The following is a 19,637-nucleotide window of genomic DNA, read 5'->3' as shown; positions in this document are numbered from 1 at the left end:
GCGCATGCAAGTACAAGTAGGAGTAGGAGATGGTGAGGAAGAGGAGGAGGGCAGCCGGGGAATGCCGCCAGTACATGTAAGTGTTTCTTTTTTGGGGTTTTAATCAAGTATTATTAATTTTGTATTAGGAGGGGTGGAGGCGGGTGGCGGAGGGGAGCAGAGCGGAGTTCCACAGAGTTTGTTCCCAACTCCGTGGACCTCCACGTAGTCCCGCTCCACCGGCTCCTCCCGGGGTTAATATTTGCTAGTAAAACTGACGTGGGCAGTTAAACCACCTAGGTTGCCCATCACTAGGGAACCACTAATGGTTAAAGAATTACACAAAAGAAATGTTTTCAACTTTGAAGATTTACACATTAATATATTAACAAGCAATTCATCTCCCATACTGACTTCCTGTGCACAGGACATGACACATCAGTAAACATATTTTATCATAAAGGGCAGCATTCCCTCGTGTCCACGAGAACAGGCGACTGTCGCAATTTACAAGAGCCAGATTGATTGATTGATGCACAATAAATCCCTGCATCGTACACACCAGTCATTATGTTCACATATTTATGGAGGGAATTCACGAAAACCGCTAGATGCTCAGCTTCTGGTGTAGAATTTCATCTGGCATCGACATATCCGAAGATAGTATAGTATGGGAAGCACATATTTCAGGACAAAAATGAGATAGCTAACATTTCCTTACTGGTCAAGCCACGATTGAACGGGAAAATGTGTAGGCATTGCAGTGCTATTTAGCAAACACAGTGTGGCCATGACATAGGTAGGGGTACAGCCCCCAGACTTGATGCATGGCTCAACGACCTGATTGCCATTCTATCTGTGAGAATTAAAGAATGACAAAATGAGTGATGAGCAACTTAGTAAGGCAAACCGCGATAGTTTAACAGACTTCAACCTGGAACGTTCACTAATTTAACACAAGCAGCATTAGATGTTGATGGGGTACCTTATGTATATAAAGAATACCTAGGAAAACAAATGTAAATGAATGATGAATACATATATTGTAATGTCACAAATTCTGTCTGATATGTCTACTGGGCTTAAAGGAAAAAAGCATAAGTAAAGAGCAAAAAACAACTTCACTGGGCAGTTTTCTTCTTAGGGGCCGATTACAATATAGTTCGGAAAGCATTCCTAACGAATCAGTCCCGGAATGTTTTCCGGACGACTCAAATCGGGTGAGTCCGACAGAGCGATTTGGAACTATCTGGATGGTTCCGAATACGATTTGGTCGGACTCCCATTGTCTTCAATGGGAGCTGGTGTTCTGTACGAGAGCACAGGCTCCAATTGAAGAAAGAGGAGGCTGGGGAAAATCATGCACCCTGTGGCAGGCACCCCAGGGTGCCTGCCACGCTGTGCATGGTTGGAACAAGGGGTCCCTTGGGTACCCCCATTGACCCGATTTGGAGGGCCCTGGGTGAAGGGGGCCTGCTACGGGTGGCCCAAAGATAGATTCCGGAGAAACCGATTTGGAACCGCTGTCCTAATCGGTCATCGTAATTGCTCGCTCAGAAACTGAGTCCCAAGAAATTTACTATTTGGCTCCGAAAGGCTCGACCTGTACGAATGCCTTTCAGAACCGATTTGGACAGCTTTTACAGTTTCCGGACATCGTAGTTGGTCGTTCAAAACTGGGTATGATTCGGTCAGGAACATGGGTTCCGAATCAGATTCGGCAAGACCGAATCTGATTCAGAGCCCTATCAAATGAGATCGTAATCGGCCCCTTAGTGTAGATTTCAGTTTTTTATTCTGTCAGTAATCGCAACACTATTTTTCTGTGCTCTTTGATTTCCTCTTATAATCCCAGCTCCTCTTATGCTTAGCTTTCTTATGTCGTCGAGCTGCACCTTCCTGTGCCTTGACTAACTTGCAATCTTTTGGGTCATTGATTCCTTGGTTATGCATTGAACGTTACTCGCGTGAAATCTTCCCTATACTGTATGGTCTTTTACAACATTGCTGAAAGAACTCTTGCTGGCTGTTTGTCAGTCTAAGCTTTGGCTGTGGTAAATCGTTTTGTATTCTATTTTCCATGAATTTAATACGTGTACACCGTTTTCGACAAAGGCTCAATGATCAATCAAATGCGGAGCTAATTAAATAAATACCATAAACACAATCATTTAGGAACATTTGTGGTTGATTTATGAATTTATTTCAAGGAAAATTTGTATTTTCATAATATTTCAGAACGTTGGATTCAGATATTTGAAATACAGTGTTTTTTGTAGCAAACATACATCTGAAGTTGCTCCAACTGTGACCTAAATCAATAAAATGTGTGACTATTTTGGCAATGGAAAGTTTGGTAGGAGGCTGCTGCCCAGAAACCAATATAATTTCACTGTACCCTGGTTTGGCTGTGAGTCACTGAAAACTTTTTTTTCTAAATTCTGCCAGAAAATATTAACGATGTTCAGAAGGTGGGGATTTGAGGACAGATATTTAAAGATTTTTTTTTAAATGAAACATTAAAATGCAGGAATTGTTGTTGGAGTTACTGGACATGTAGTCTGGGGGACTGGTTTGCTTTAATACAATATTACGATTCTGTAAATGTCATCCCAAGAAGATCGCACAATAAAATACTGCAGTAAAATAGTTTGGTAGGTTAATATGTACGCTACAGAGATCTGTGTGTAACTTCCATGTTACATTTTGAAATTGTGATAGGAATGAACCAGTCCTTCATTTTTCAGAGGCCAGTCAGTGAAAAAGCAGCTCCAGGCACATGTGAGAATTTTAGATAGGTCTACGAAGCTATAAATCTCGACATTCCCTAGAGCTCGAAATGAACCACATTTCAACCCTCTGGTAACTTGGCACTAACCAGTCAGGTTTAACCTAGAGGCAAAGTGTAAAGTATTTATGCAGCACACAAATAGGAATAAAGTGAAACAGAAGAAAAATCCCACACCAGTTTAGAAAAATTGAGTAAAATGTAATAAATTATGTGACAGCAAAATGACAGAAATGTAATTAGTAGAACTGGGTATATGCAATTTCAAGAATTTACATAAGTATAACACCTAAAAGGACAAAGCACCATCCACAGTTATGTGGACATGCAAGACCAGGTGAACGTCACAAGTTTATGCTGACCACAATGGAGTGTAGAAATAGAGATCAGGTTAGTTCAGCTGAAAACTTTACTTTCTAAAGTCCAGCACAAAGTGTTCTGTCTGCGGTGGAGAAGGCTGCGCGGAGTAGAGAGAGTGTCATGGATGGTCATCGCAATGGTGTGAAGAGCAAGCTGGATGTCACGGATGGTTGGCGCTGTAACATGAAGATCCTGTTGGGTGCCTGGGATGGCTGTTGCTGGAGACTCACATTGGCTGTCACTACAGGCTTTCAATGGTGCAATTTTTGCATTGCCATACGTCCCAAGCAGTCGCTGTGGCATGAAGAATCAGGTTCACCGGAGCTTCGCATTGGCAGTAACCACGGGAGGCAAGATCTTGTTGTGAACAGTCCGTTTGTGGATGCAAAGAGCCCAAAACTTCAGGATTTCTCCTTTTCTTGGAGGGGGAGCTCAACTGATGCCACAGAAAGGGCCCAGGACCGGTGGGACACCTGTTGGGGATCAGGAACTCACTCTTACAGAGGCCAGCAAGACTCAGACAGGTCCAGTTTCAGGTACAGCAGCAGGTCATCTGGGCAGATACAGGGAGGCCTATGGATCATATTATATCCCTGTAGTTCAGAACAAGTCAGTCAGCTGACCCTGGAGTCATTTCAGCCTGGGATGAAGGGTGCAGGTCCAGTCTTCTTTGTCAGTCAGCAGGGCAGCAGAGTAGCAGTCCTTCTTGCAGAAGAGCAGCACAGCGGCCCTTCTGAGTCTTACACTGGTCTTGAGGAGTACTGAAGAGTTGGGTCCTAGGGTCCCCATTTTAGCTTTGGTGCCACCTTTGAAGTAGGAAAGGTGTCTAGAGGGTTCTAAACAAAGAGGTGCTTGGAATTTTCTGCCTTCCTGCGCTAGCCCTAGCTTGTTTGGCGACACAAAAGACTAGTGTAAAAGCCTTTGCGAGTATGCCAGGGCAGAGCCTTTGTGATGTGCAAGTGTGGTAGGTAAAAGCTTTACCAGCCTATCAAGTCAGAGATGGCCAATCCTGCCAACACCTATTGCCCCTTTGTCTCACAGTCTGAGAGCAATACACAAAAACCAACTGCCAGCTACCCCTAGTCAAGTGACCCAGGATACTGGCTGCAGGCACCAAATGGTGAGAACAAGAAAGTGCCAGCTTTCTAAAAGTGGTATTATCAGAATTGCTACTTAAAATCTAACTTTACAATTTAAGAGAGTTTTACATTACAATTAGTTAGACACCAAACTCAACATTTCTACTTGCTCCCAATTGAAAGCTTTCACTTAATAAATTAACCCAATGTTATCCTAGGGCAGAGGTAGACCTTGAAGGAGAATGTAAGAGTTTTTCACTAACAGGACATGCAAAACTTAAATGTACATGTGCAACTTTTTAAACATGCTGCACCCTGCCCTATGGGCTCTTTAGGGCCTACCCTAGGTGTATCTTATATGTGTGAGACCTGGAAAAAGGTTTATTTTGCCTGGTTGAAAAGGCATTTTTAAAACTGCACGCAAAGGCTGCAATGGCAGGCCTGAAAATGTCTGGAAAGGCTCTTTAAGTGGGTGGCAGAATGAGTGCTGCAGGCCCAGTAGTAGCATTGAATTTACAGGCCCTGCATACATGTAGTACCACCTTACTAGGGACTTGCAAGTAAATTAAATGTATCAATTGGGTGTAGGCCAATTTCCCCATGTTTAAGGAAAAGAGCACATTCACTTTAGAGTCCTACAGCCAGCAAAAACAAGAGGACTGAAGGCAAAAAGTTAGAGGAAAACCAGGCCAAGGATGTCAAGTCCGACGGTTATGGTATGTTATGTGTTGTATTTATAAAACGCTCTTTCACCAGAAGTTTCCTAGTTCTGTGACTAAAAAAAACATGTTTTCAATACATTTTTGAAATTCTTAAGGCATATAGTTGAGTGAAAAAGGGGGGAGAGGGGGTTGTTGTGCCAGTATTTGTTTCCTTAGTTGTGATTTAAATTGGAGGTGGCAGAAACTTTCCATAAACAAGCAATGGCAATTTGGAGTTTCTATGTGTGCTGCACAACGCAGCACACATGGAAACAGCAAAAACTAGGAGAAATAAAGCATTTCTCCTTGTTTCGCCTGCTTAAGACCAGGTTTCTCCTGGCCTTAATTTTGGTGCTGCCTCCTATTTACACCACCCTTGTAAATAGGGGTCAGCGTCAAAATCAATGGCTGTTGCGGTGGAACGCCCACCGCAACACCCATTGCGCTCCCCTTTCATGCTAAGTACAGCGTGAAAGAGTGCTTTATTTACAAGGCAGAGTTAAGCCACGTTGACTTAACTCTGCCTTATAAATAAGGCAAAGCCCCTATTGCCACCACAATGTCACTTAACAGAGTCAAAAGCTTTTGAGATGTCGAATGGGCACCACTGCATGTGAGTGTTTATCTCTTCGTGGCCTTTTAATGATATTCTGAAGTAGTAAGATTTTCAAGACAACCTCTCACTTTCATGAAGCCTTTTGTCTTACATTCAAATTGATGAATAAAGTGAGTTTTTTGGTCAAGATTTTTTAAATACCTTCATGAATGATGTACCGATTGTAATTGGTCTCCAATTGCTTATTTTGTTTAGTTCAGCGATCAGTATATTCTTTGAAATTAGGATCAAACTTTTTTTCATTATACATTCAGGGACTCTTCTCATAGATAACCAAGTTGATCATTTTTGACCAGCAGCCTTAATTGTTTATTGTAAACATTGTAAAGATGATTTGAGCCAATATTGTCAGCCCCACTGCTTTATTTAAATTTGATTCTTCAAACGCTTTAGTTATTTCAAGAAGTGTAGTTTTGTTGCATAGTCTTTTAATATCCCATTCTTCTGGTATTCTGTCAACATGGATACATTTTGGGTTCTTGTTCTCTTTTTCTATAATATCTCTGTAGTATTGAAAGATTTCATTGGCACTGATTTGGAAAGTGGCATCTTCTGCATCATCAGTGATTATTCGGGCAATTTTCCTTACGTCTTTCTTGAACAGTGTCTGGTATTCCTTACAGCTGCCTTTTGCTTTTGCATATCTTTTCTCATGCTTTCTATTGAGCCTTTCATTTTTCTTGGTTTTTTTTGTAGATTGTTTCGGACTGGGACATTCTGAAGCTCCTCTTCTGCAGTGCTCATAGGCCATTACCATTTTCTGTTGTAGGATGATTGTGATTGATTGGCATAGGACATATATCGCTGGTGTTCTCTGAGTTATGACACGATTACATCCATCGGGTCCATAGCAGCATCGTGATGCTTTATGTTTTTGGAGTATTTCTGAACTTCTGTTATTCTATCATTTAGATCATCATAATTATTGATTTTTGTTGCACTCTTTCTGTTGATAAAGTATTTACACTATTCAGGTGCTATGTCCACAGTGATTTCAAGTTCATCGTTGGAGCCACTTTCAGTGTTGTTGAATGCTTGCAGTACATCTTTTGCTGTTTTTTGCATGTATCCCTTCAATCTCTTTTTTTTCCTGCAATTTGCTTTCTGTTTTTATTATTGAAATGTGGAACCAGGAGAATATTTATATTTCTTTTGTTTTCATGTATATCTTTCCAGTTCAGCTAGAAGCAAGAGTTCTTCTTTTGACCATAGTTTGGATGGTTTGTTGCTTGCTAGAGCTACGAGTCTTGCATAATTTTGTACTCTTAGATGTGCCTGCCTTGCATGTTGTGACATTCCAATTTGTTTTCTGAATCTGAGGTCACAGAAATTACAGAGGAATTGTCTCTCTCTTTACTTCATTCTAACTTTGCATTTCGACTAGTGGCCTACAATGCTGTGGAATTCGGCTTACATTTTGAACAATATGTTTATAGGTGGAATCCTTTATGCTTAATGGAGACACAGTTTCTAAGCTCTTTGAAAGTTCCCATTATGCCTCCACATAAATCACAGTTGTATTTATCATTGGGATATTTCCAGTAAGTGACTTATTTGGGGAAATCACTTTTCTTGTTATTGAGTTTCTCGCTGACCTCATAAACGTCAGGTAATTTTCAAGTCTCAATGCAACAGTGTCACTCTTGGCTGAAGAAGCTAAAAATTCAATGCTTTTACTGAGATCTAGAGGTACCTCACCTTTTTTTAGTATGGAGGGTGAACAGGGTGTGTTGTTAGAATTGGGTGTTGAAATGACAAAAATGGTAAGGAGATTAATGATTTGTGGAAAAGACAGCACCTCCTTTCGCCAATTTAGCAGGGTTTTTAATCTCCAGGAACTACTCCATCTGGAATTGTGATCGTTAGCATCGTCATTTCTCACGATAACTGGTATTTCTAAAGTGTGAACTAATCACACCTAAGAGTCACAGAACGCTGGATGCTGTCAGCGAAATTAAGCAAGCTATTGTTCAGAGTCACAGGGTGCTGGGCTGCGCTGGGAATCGAACTGTGAACCCTGTGCTCTGATCTCAGTTGCCCTGGCTGCTGCTCCACATCTCTATAATGCTTACAGTCATAATAGAATCTTGTAAGCCTATCTCTTTAGACCTCTCCTCAAAGAGCATTGTGGAATAGAGATAGTTACCAGTGAGACCACTTGGAGATAAAGGCCACTACGGCTTAGAAGAAGTTAAGAGAGTCATAGTTATTCCCGCCATTTACCTGAGCCTCATTGAATTTCTTCTTTGTGACATTGGGCAAAAATCACATTGCGTCATCACCTGACTCAGGGCTTTGTGATACTTTGTTTTAATTAAACAGTTGGATTCCACTGGTCATTACACCATCTACACTGGATTTTCAAGGACCAGCGGGAGTTCAACGAATATCTCCGGAACCATGACGCATTCCAAAGTTTGGCCCCCTCTCTCGGGGAGAACGCATTCCAGGGCCCCCTGCACTTCACAAAGGAAAGAGAAATCTCCCCGGGGTTCCCACTGCCTTCTCCAGGAAAGTTTGCGTTATCGTTATGGCTGGGTATGGGCCTGATGCTACATCACCATTCATTTTCAGGGCAGGTTGATCCGGCAGGGGAGTTGTTACATGCTCTTTGGTGGAGTCCAACTTCCATGGCCACCGTCCTGCTGTCTATATCAACCACACCTTTTCTGGGGTCTGATAAGTGTCAGCATCGAGTGCCTTAACCCAGCATTCAGTTCATCCCACATCACCAGTTCTGCTTACCAAATATGGCCCTATAGGAACTCTCATTCCAGGATGTATGTCGTTACAACGCACACTTTTACAACGCATACACTTACAACGCATTTTTTACAACGCATAATCCATTACAACGCATGACATTACAACGCATGACACTACAACGCATTTTTAAAAACTACCTTTACAACGCATTTCCATTACAACGCATACTACCTTTACAACGCATACCATTACAACGCATAATATTAAATTGCATTTAAGGTAAGTATTAGATAGTATAGGGGTAAAAGTTACTTTTCTAACTCCAGGGGGTGCAACAGTAGGGTAAGTGTTGGATAGTATAGGGGTAAAAATTACTATTCTAGCTCCAGGGGGTGCAACAATAGGGTAAGTGTTGGATAGTATAGGGGTAAAAATTACTATTCTAACTCCAGGGGGTGCAACAGTAGGGTAAGTGTTGGATAGTATAGGGGTAACAATTACTATTCTAACTCCAGGGGGTGCAACAGTAGGGTAAGTGTTGGATAGTATAGGGGTAAAAATTACTATTCTAACTCCAGAGGGTGCAACAGTAGGGTAAGTGTTGGATAGTATAGGGGTAAAAATTACTATTCTAACTTCAGGGGGTGCAACAGTAGGGTAAGTGTTGGATAGTATAGGGGTTAAAATTACTATTCTAACTCCAGGGGGTGCAACAGTAGGGTAAGTGTTGGATAGTATAGGGGTAAAAATTACTATTCTAACTCCAGGGGGTACAACAGTAGGGTAAGTGTTGGATAGTATAGGGGGAAAAATTACTATTCTAACTCCAGGGGGTGCAACAGTAGGGTAAGTGTTGGATAGTATAGGGGTAAAAATTACTATTCTAACTCCAGGGAGTGCAACAGTAGGGTAAGTGTTGGATAGTATAGGGGTAAAAATTACTATTCTAACTCCAGGGGGTGCAACAGTAGGGTAAGTGTTGGATAGTATAGGGGTAAAAATTACTATTCTAACTCCAGGGGGTGCAACAGTAGGGTAAGTGTTGGATAGTGTAGTGTAATATTATGCGTTGTAATGGTATGCGTTGTAATGGTAGTATGCGTTGTAATGGAATGCGTTATAAAGGTAGTTTTTAAAAATGCGTTGTAGTGTCATGCGTTGTAATGTCATGCGTTGTAATGGATTATGCGTTGTAAAAAATGCGTTGTAAAGGTAGTGCGTTGTAAAAGTTGCGTTGTAAAGGTTGTTCCCCCTCATTCCATGCCCGGCTCCACGCCAGCGAGCTAGGCTTCTTACCCATTTAAAGTTGGAGAATAGGTTGAGGTTGTTTCAGACCCAAGACCTCTAATCATTTACCAGCTAAAACTGGGGGTTCAGAGCGCCAGCTATCCTGAGGGAAACTTTGGAAGGAACCAGCTACTAGATGGATTGATTAATGTTTCTCCCCATATCCAGGTTGATTGATTTACACATCAGGACCGCTACGGACCTCAACCAGAGTTTCCTCTGGCTTCCTACTGCCCAGGCATAGCTCATTATCTTTCAGGTCCTATCACGCCTGCTCATGCCTCACCTCCCAAATGGAGTGGGTGAGTCGGACACTGGTGTGCCCGCCTCTGGCTTCGCAGCGGGATCCCACCTCAGCCAAGGTGCCCTACTGGGTTTTGCCCACATGTTAGACTCCTTGGTCAATGTCTCAAGGTGAGTCAGATGGGTAACTGATATCGCCACATACCTCTGGAGTCTGATGTGGGCCTCCCCAACCAGCAGCATGACGCAGTTGGGTGCACACTGAGAACAGTCTGCTTCAGTCGACAGTTGCACTGGGAGCAGGGGGGCTTGTCTTCCTTCCCCACCCCGGTGCACCCTGACAGGGCGGGAGCAAGTGCTGAGGGCAGGGCACAGAGGCGGTGGAATGTTCTTGGTCCTGCTGTCACAGCAAAGATGCTGCCAGGGAGGGCTGTAACACTCAATCAATCAATCAGGATTTGTAGAGCACAGCTGCTTCACCCTTGATGGTCTTGAGGAGCAGTTGGATCATGCTGCCTGTTCTCTTATTGGCTGAACATCCAGGTCTTGAGGACCTTCCTGAATTGCTGGATTGATGGTGATGTTCTGAGGTGCAAGGGGAGGTCTTTGCCGGTCTTGGCCGGCATATCGAAGAAGGGGCGGCCTCCGCTATTTGTCTGGTGGATGCGATGGGTGGCAGCTAAGGCAAGGTATCCAGATCTGAGTTTTCTTGTGGGCTGGTGAATGGTTACAATTTGGTTTCGGTATGCAAGTCCTCCATTTGTAGTGCCTTGTATGCCTGGGTGAGCAGCTTGTACTGGCATCTCTAATGCCTGGTAGCCAATGGAGTTTCCGGAGGTGAGAGGTTTGTGTGTCTATCTGGGGAGGTCGAGGATGTGCCTGACCACTGTATTCTGGATTGTCTGGAGTTTGATCATGAGTTGGGCTGTTATTCCTATGTAGAGGGAGATGTCGTAGTCGAGTCTGCTGGTGACAAGAGCCACCACAGCTTGCCTGGTGTTGGTCGGGAGCCATCTAAAACCCTTCCTGAGTATTCAGAGCGTGAGGAGCAGGTAGTGGAGATGGTGCAGATTGTCTTCTTCATGGATAAGTGGCTGTAGAGGATGATGGCGATGTTGCGGGCGTGTTCGGTGGGTATGGGTGTAGGCCTAGCTCCAGGGGTCACTGTTCGTTGCTCCAGTGTGTGTCCTTGCCTTTCCCAAAGAGGAGTACTTCTGTCTTGTCAGTTGCATTTGAAACAGTTGTTGTTCATCGAGTCAGCAATATCCTTCATGCATCTTTGGAACTGGTCTTTGATGGTTCTTGGATTGTTAGTCAGAGAGAGGATGAGTTGGTTGTTGTTGGCGTAGGAGTTGATATTGAGTGCGTTGGCCCGGTGTGTCATGTATGTGTTGAAGAGGGTTGGACTGAGGGATTAACTTTGAGGTACACTACAGGTGATGTTCTTAGGGAGCGAGGAGTAGGGAGGGAGGATGATTTTCTGTGTTCTTCCTGTGAGGTGTGATGCGATCCAATTGAGAGCTGCTCCTTGGATTCTGATCGTGTGGAGCCTGTTGATCAGTGTGTGGTGGGATGAGGGCCACTGTTTCTCACTGGTCTAGCAGCATTCCGATGTCATCTGTGGCTGTGACTAGAGATGTCTTGGTAATGTGGGTTGTTCTGAAGTCAGATTAGGAGGGGTTCAGGAGGTCATGGTTCCCCAGATATCTGGTGAGCTGTATGTTGATTCCCTTGTCAATAACCTTGGCTGGGAAGTGGAGCACAGAGATGGGACAGTATTCTTATGTTCTCCTGGATCGGAAGATGGCTTCTTCAGCAAAGGCTTAACATCAGCGTGTTTCCAATTCTATGGGAAGTGGGCTGTGGGGATTGAGGAATTGAGGACCTTGGTGAGTTCTTTGCTGATGAGTTAATTGCCAAGGTTGAAAGCATGGTGGGAGCAGGGGTCTGCATGGGCTCCGGAGTAGATGGATTACATGACAGTTGCCATTTCCTTCTCAGTGAGGGGGTTCCACAAGGTCATCTGGTGTGAGTGGGCATCAGTCAGCATGAGGAAGTTGATGCTGTCTGTGGCAGGTAGTTGGGATGCAAAGACTTGGTAGACTAATCTTTTTGTGGAAATATTCTGCAAAGCCATCACAGAGATCTTGCAAGGGTATGATGTTGTTTTCTGTTGCTGAAGGGGTGGTGAATCCCTTGGCTATATTGAACAATTGCTACCTGTTGTTGGAGCTGTCATTGATGTGGGTGGCCAGGGCGTGTTCTTGGTGTTTTTGAGGAGGTGGTGGTAGCAGTTGAGGGCAGTTTTGAAGCATATGTAATCCTTGAGGGTCTTACTGGTACGCCATGTTCTTTCAGTCTGTGTGCAGTTGCGTTTCTGGGTTTTGAGTACTTTCATGAACCAGTTTGGGTGTCATGTTTGTTTCCTGGTCTTGGTAGGTTTCCTCGGGGTACTTCATCAGTGCTTGCTTAGATCCAGTTTGTGAAGTTGTTCACTGCTTGTTCTGTGTCCTTGGTGTTGGTGGGTAGGTGGGAGTTAAGGGTGTTGGTACAACATTGTTCTGAAAGTTTGGACCAGGTGTTGAGAGGTTCCGGCGATGACAAAGTGGACACCATAGTGGTAAGTCCAGGTGACCTCTTCAGAATGGGTGTATTTTACTCTGTTGCTGGCTGCAAAGATAGGGTTGAGTATGTGTCCTGCGATGTGGGTAGTCTGAGGTTAGCCATACTTTGTAGTAGGTCAGACATGTTGGTGTTGTTGGTGTTGTCAAGGTGAAAGTTGAGGTCTCCTAGGAAGATGTACAGATTCAAGTCAAATCATGATAGGAGTGTTGCAAAAGGGTAGGCGGGGTCCCGAAGGTCTGTAGGCAAGGGTGCCTCAGATTGTAAAGTGCATAGAGTCACCTGTCACCCTGAGGCCAGTTGCGGCACACCGTCACAGAGGAAATGCACCCCTCAGGGGAGCCTCAGCCGCAGTCCCACAGAGGGGATCTGCCCTCCCAGGCGACCGACCTTCTGCATTGATTTATTCTCTGTGTTCAAAGTTCTTTTTAATTTTTACTTACAGTACTTGTTGGCTATCGATTTCATGCCGTATTTAGCCTGAGATGGAGTTTACCATTCACTTTGGACTGAATTCCCCAGCAACCCGCCTACTATAAGACTCAAACCCGGAGGGCTTAATGCTGCTGCCAGCCTAACACAGTCTGTGGGGTGAGCCACAGTCAGAAGGACTTGGCCCCCTGAGCAATGCTGAGGAGTCGGTCTGCTGTATGTCACATTTCCTGCGCCCACTGCCAGGTTGGGATCCGGCACTGGACTCTTCTCTCTTCACTCGCAATTACAGAGGGAGTCCTGGTTAGTTTATTTTCCTTCAGCTAGTAATATGCTTAAATTCAGCGGATTGTCACATCTGATCTGAGGTTGTAGGCGGATGCCGAAGCATGGTGGAGCTGGAGGACCAGGAGGGACCACATGAGTCTTCAAACCTTCCTCCCAGCTGCACAGGATGAACCAGGTACCTGGTAAAGAGGGAGGGTCGCCTCCCCTGCATGTCAGCCATCTGCCAACAGCCTCAACCCTAGTGGCATCTAGAGTCCCCAGCTTAGGCGGTGGCCCGAACCAAACGATTCCAGCAGGCTGGTAGTTCCCCCATCCCCTGCCATGGTTGGAGGCACTGGAATGAAAGAACCGTGCAGAGGTGGACCTGAGCTCTGGTGGTCCCCAGCAGGGTCAGTACCCCCCTTGTGATTGGGAGGCAGAGGGTCAAGGGAGGCGGATGGACTGAGCCTTCCAAAACAAAGAGCAGCATGACCATGAGTCCCTGAAGCGAGGCTGCAACAGGGGGGTCGTCGCTGGAATTTCACTGTGTTGGCTCTCTACTTATAAGGCGGTAAAGTTACAGTAAAGGAGGGCCAGCGCCACAACGTATACCATCTCTTGCTGCCTGCTTAGGTTGGTGTACTGAAGGAGTACCCAACAGACAGGGGAAGCATTTTATTTCCACCACCCCCCTCGCCTAGCCCACACCTGCGGACACTGGGGTCACGGCACAGCCTGAGATGGGTCACACAAAGGTGAAGCAACCTGACCCTCCTATACTGGGGGGTGCAGACCACAGTGGACAAGAGGATGCAGCCCATGTACCTGCCACAGACTGTATACCACCAACGGCTATGGAGGCTCCTCGAGATAAACTGGGCATTATTTTTCCAGGAGGTCCGTGAGTCGCAGAAGGCAATTGAGCAACAAATAGGCACACTCACGACGGGCTTTACACTGTTAAAAGTCGACCATGAAAAGCTTACCACCACCGTGAAAAGCAATGAAGAACTCCTCACTGAATTGATGCAGAAACATAAGGCTTGCACAGAACAGCTGGAGCAGTGTAGGCAGGTGGCCAGCCTTCAGAATAGGATTGAAGACGCAGGGCCAGTTGCGCAGAAACAATGTTCGTATTGTTGAACTGCCGGAATGCTGCGAGGGGACAGATCCAACAGGTTTCATAGAGCAGTGGTTGCGCAACACGCTGGTCCTGAACGGCTGACAGACCTCTTCAGTGTTGAAAGGGCACATAGAATCCCAACGAGAAAACCGATTTCTGGAGCGCCTCCCCAACCTATGATTGCCTGAATACTTAATTAGAAAGATCGTGATACCTTACTCCGCACAGCCAGAGAGAAGTCCCCTATCCTATTAGAAAACCATCGGATTTCACTCTACCCAGACTTTACGATGGCGGTCCAATGTCAAAGGACCTCCTATGAAGAATTCAAAAAGAAGCTCAGGGCCCTCAACCTCAAATATGCCTTGTTTTTTCCAGCCTGACTCAAAATCATGCACAAGCAGAAATTGTATTCTTTGGGGACCCAGAGGAAGCTACTAAATTGGTGGCAGTCATGTTTCCGCTCGCGCTTCGCAGGGATCGACCCAAAACACCAGTCAAATGGTCACAATCATCACAAGGGGGTAAAGTGCGGTGAAAGAAAACAAACCGAATGGGGACGAAGAAAAACCCATCTCTAAAACAAGTCATGGCGAGTCAAAAGTCAGCACTACTTACAACAGCAGCGCTCAATGAACGGGACCCTCTCTCCTCGGCTGACTCCTTTGAAGACACTAATCTACAATCGGACTCAGACAACAGTTTTGCTCTCTTCCATTACCCCGCAATTGGTGAATGACTACCTGGGATTCCTCCCTATCCAGACACCAAGACTGACCTGAATGTACCTGGAGATAGATGGAGCGCTGACTTTCACGACCTCTTGGCCTCACTATGCTCTTCCAATCCTGTGATTGGCCGTGGTCTGGACAGTTGTATTGCAACCATGCTGCCCCCGGTCTTGGGGACGCTACAGAGCACTGTACCCACCACCCCAAAGCGATTACACGATGGTTAAAGTTGCACTGGTTTCATCATTGTTCAGAGAAAGTATGTTACTAGACCACGAGAACTTCGTTAGGGAACAGGGTGTTCCATGATCCCTCTATATTCTGCATGCAAGCATTTCTAAATACATCAATAAGCATTGGACACTAGATAATATAGAGCCCCCCACACACGAGCTAGTGCATCCACTATACCTCATGGGTAATAGACGTCACCTGACTCGATGGATTTATATGGGTATTCGCTGCCATGCAGCAACCTCCTTAGAGGCACTTAGAGCAAAGTGGACTGCTGCCATTGAGAGGGAATTGTCAGACAAAGAATGGGATTCCCCAAGAAGGTGTCCCACAATACTAAATTCAAATTCTTACTGTTCCCAGTGTCTCTACACATTTACCTCCAACCAGTTGGGAGGAGCTTCCCTGTTTCACTGTTTCCCGCGTTTCGCAGAGCCGCCGCTGCCGCCGGAGCGGAGCAGAGTCATCGCAGAATCGTCGCCGGGTTTGATCCAGGTTTTGATCTACAAAGAGGCGAGAGACGAGACGTGTAAGGCGAGAGGCGAGAGGCGTGAGCGGTGAGTGGAGACAAGCGGAGCCAAGTCGAGCCGGGTTGAACGGGTTGGAGTGGCAGACGTTCAGTTTCTGTCCTCCCGTTCCCCGTACGCTCCTTGCTCATTGCCTATCGCTCCTTGTTCCTTGCTTCGGCGGACCCGGCGGATCCTGCAGTTCTTGCGGTCCTAGCACCAGTCCAGCTGCGGCCCCCGGCTCTGGTGATTTCTCTCGCCCGCTTGCTCCCTGCTCCCTGCCCTGCCCTGCACTGGGTGTCAGGTTGGGCTGGGCTGAGGTTGAGCTGAGCTGAGCTGGTGAGCCTAAACGGCGTGAACGTAAGCATGCCTGAGTGGAGGGCGCGTAAAATCAGAGGCAGTGAATTGTTGACATCGGAGCAGTCTAGAAAGCAGAGAATGATGAAGCACTAGTTGAGAGCTCAATAACAGTACCCGTATCCGCAACCGGGCTTGAGCTGAGCCAGCATAACGGAAAGGAGCGTGTCTTGTCAAACAGCTTGATGGAGTAGCAAGGAAGTAAGGAAGCAGTAAAGCAAGGCGAGGTGGATAAGAGCTGGGGTGTCAGCTAGCCTGTTGGTCCTAACGCGAACTCTGCGCCTACCTTGTTCTTCCTCATCTGGCGTCCCTGTGCAGCTTCCGTTTGTGTTCCCCTCCCGCCGCCGCATTTGGGATCATCGCGGCCGCAGTGAGGAGGGAGGGAGGCAACTACCACTCCCAGCTTCCCTGGCAGCCCAACCCCGGAAGCAGCGTCACCAACTCTCGCGCCAGGAGGCGCTTTAGAAACAGCTTCACTCCTCGCGTCGCGGGTCCGCGCGCGGGCTAAGCCCGGGCAAAGGGCGGGCCGTCTGTGGCCGTCCGGGGCTGGTCGAGGCTGGGCTAGGCCACTCCCCTTTCACCTTCTCCCCGAGGACCTTGGAATCGTGTTCGCTGGGTCTTACCACACGAAGGTACCCTGTTTGGTTCATACGTAGCCGTTGCTTTTATGCATTGACTGGATTAGCACAAATCTGATCCTTGTGCCATACCACACTGCCCTGGGCTCTGACCTGACATTGCAATTGTATCTGCTCTCTGGCTCCTAAGATATCCTTGCTAAAAAGATGACGAGCAAACCGGGGAAAATATCTAAGCATCCTGTGACTCGCCCAAATACCAGATTACATGCAGCCGCTCCCCAACCCCTACCTACACTTACGGCCATCGACGAAATGTTACAACAAACAATTGGAGTTGTGGCCACCGCAATTGAAAATACTGAAAGAAGATTATCTCTCACACCTACTATATGCTTGCAAGACTTTGAAGGGGACTGTTCTGTACTAACTATGACCCTACGGTCCCTGATTCTTTCCTCGCACCCTCTTTTGCTGAGCTGCCATGCTCTCAGATGCTTTCTGAACCATTAAGTGGTGCGGAGTTGGGGCAGGTTACAAAGGAGTTCCCTAGCATCGTCGTGGACTCTTATGCTACCCTGACCCCCTCTTCCCCTGCATTAATTTCGAAATCGGGGAAGTTAGACTCTAAGCTGAGGAAAAATAGTCTCGCTAAAAAAGCTAGAAAGCAGGGTAAAAAAACGCCGGCCAACCATAATCATAACTTGGTGACCCCACTGGATAGCACCCTGAATTCCCATCCAGGGGTGCCATGCTGGGTCACAAACATGGTGGCGGATTTACAGGCATGCCTGGAACAGACCATTGTTGCACACATTAAACCTTTAACGTCAAAATTGGACAGAATTGTTACCATTCTAAATAATAAGGCAGTGGGAACAACAAAGTTAATAATCCCTTCTGAAAAGTTGGTATCTTCTGCTTCTAGTAACTTGGGGGCCGATCCTGTTGACATTTCAGTGGCCCAGAACACAATTTTAGGGAGTACAATTACCATCCCTAACCCTATAACTGCTATGCCACCACCTCCCTCTATTGCCAAAAATAAAGGTCATTCCACCCTGACCCCAAGGGCCCAAGCCGATAGTTCTAGTCTACACCCTAAGGAGGTTGAAGTCCCTGGAAAAAGTACTACAACCCTGCCAATGAGACCTGCCCAGTGTAGGGCAGATCCCTTCCAGCTGCCTACAATAAATCTGCCCCCAGAAGCTTTACCTTATGTGGTTGTCCTAGCGGGTGTTCCAGCTCTAAGAGAGGGGAAAAAAGAATTTGAGATTGACCTTAAGAATAAATGTATTCAGTGGCTAAGTATAAACAGACCCCTTCCTCCTAACGTTTCGGGGGAAATCTTGGCGGTATGAAGAATAGAGTGGATTGGAAGGGGTCCTAAAACAGTGGCAGGGGATGCTATAACAATAAACTTCAGGGATCCTGCCGCAGTGGATTATATATGCAAATCTTCCATGTGGCGGAACTCCCAGATATTGCCTCTCCATTTGTCTTATTTTTATCCCACCTCGAATTATAATCAGACCTTTATTCACTATGGTAGGAATCACCCTTTGCCATCTAGTGGGACTCGGCAATGGAAGCCACCTGTAGTGCATCCCTTAATCCCCATCCCGCCTTTGCAGTCGTACGCCCATTGGAACAGGTTCAGCGTCCTGGAAGAAGTTGACTGACTGGCCCAGATTGAAACTTCTGTTTTGAAATTGAGTAATAGGGACTGTACGGATGGATCTGGACCTGGGCAGAATACACTCACCCAACCTATTGGTGATTATCCTTGTCCTATCGATGGTGGGTTGGTGGATAACAGTGTTGCTGTGATCTGAGCCCCCTAAAAGAGCAGGGGTCTGATTATGGTGCAGATAGAGTGATGGAAGGGTCTATCAAGATACTTTCTTGGAACATCGCGGGACTCAAGAATAAATTACTTGACCCAGAGTGGACAAAACATGACATCTGTTTGATGCAAGAGACTTGGGCCCTGGAAAGGAGTGAATGTCCAGGTTTTGCAACCTTTGATATCTCTGCTATTTCAAGGGGTAAGGGTCGCCCCTCGGGCGGGTTATCCATCTGGGTAGGTACACACCTAGGACTACGGGCCGCTCAGCTTGAAACTAACTCGCCTGATATTCAATGTGTCCTTTTAACTTCATCTGATAAGTCACGTGTGGCCATCATTAATATTTACTCCAGGCCTACTACAAATGGAAATGAATCAAGCACTTTTATTGCTCTTGATCTCCTCATCCAATCACTCGATCCCTTAATTACAATAATTGTGGGAGGCTATTTTAACTGCCAGTTCGAACCCTTGAGTTTCCCCGAACTAGACAACCAAGATGAGGGAGACTCGCTCTGGTGTATTCCGGCCCCTGCTATTACCCCAGTGAAGGCCTGGACCAAGCTGGTACTACAAATCAAATCCTTCACACTTGCAAAGTCCTTATGGGCGTGCAATGGAAGGTCTGATAATGCTAATTCTGGTCTACCCACATTTAATAGGCCCAATAGTACTTCCATTATAGATTACATTTTATTGGAAGCCAAGAACTGGGATAAGCTTAAAGATTTCCAGGTTGTTCCAAGACAAGATAGTGATCATAATGCTTTGCTCCTGACGCTTAAGCCTGGCGCATTTGGCTTAACCAACCCAGAGCCAAACACAGTACTGTCTGTATTACCCCTTACTATAGCCAACAATAGAAGAAGGGTTAAATGGGCAATGTGCCTGGAACAGACGACACGTCTTGCTGAAATTTATCGGACTGCCATCCCGCTAATAAGTGAAATGGGGGGTCCTCTCTCTCTTAAGCAGGCTCCTGACATACATAGAAGGTTGACTACGAGCCTCGGGGAGATATTTTATCCTGTATTCAAGCCCAGGCAATCAAGGCCCAGAACACATCCTTGGTATGACTATGACTGTAAATGCGCAAAGAGGAATATGCTTGTAGCTATAAAATCTAAAGATGGACCTACTATTAAGGCCTTTAGATTGCTGTACAAGAAGGAGTTGACC

The 19,637-nt window shown here is 45.9% G+C and overlaps 1 protein-coding gene across 1 annotated transcript in view; it reads right to left on the bottom strand.

Annotated features, from left to right (window-relative positions):
* The window catches only part of LOC146809065 (B-cell receptor CD22-like), a 554,422-nt gene that overhangs the window by 2,165 nt on the left and 532,620 nt on the right, over positions 1 to 19,637 (bottom strand). The window lies entirely within an intron of this gene.

The sequence above is a fragment of the Triturus cristatus genome, chromosome 7 (assembly GCF_964204655.1).
Source record: "Triturus cristatus chromosome 7, aTriCri1.1, whole genome shotgun sequence".
NCBI classification, from domain to species: Eukaryota; Metazoa; Chordata; class Amphibia; order Caudata; family Salamandridae; genus Triturus; species Triturus cristatus.
Note: the sequence above shows the minus strand (reverse complement) of the source record. Positions and strands in the feature narration are given on the sequence as shown.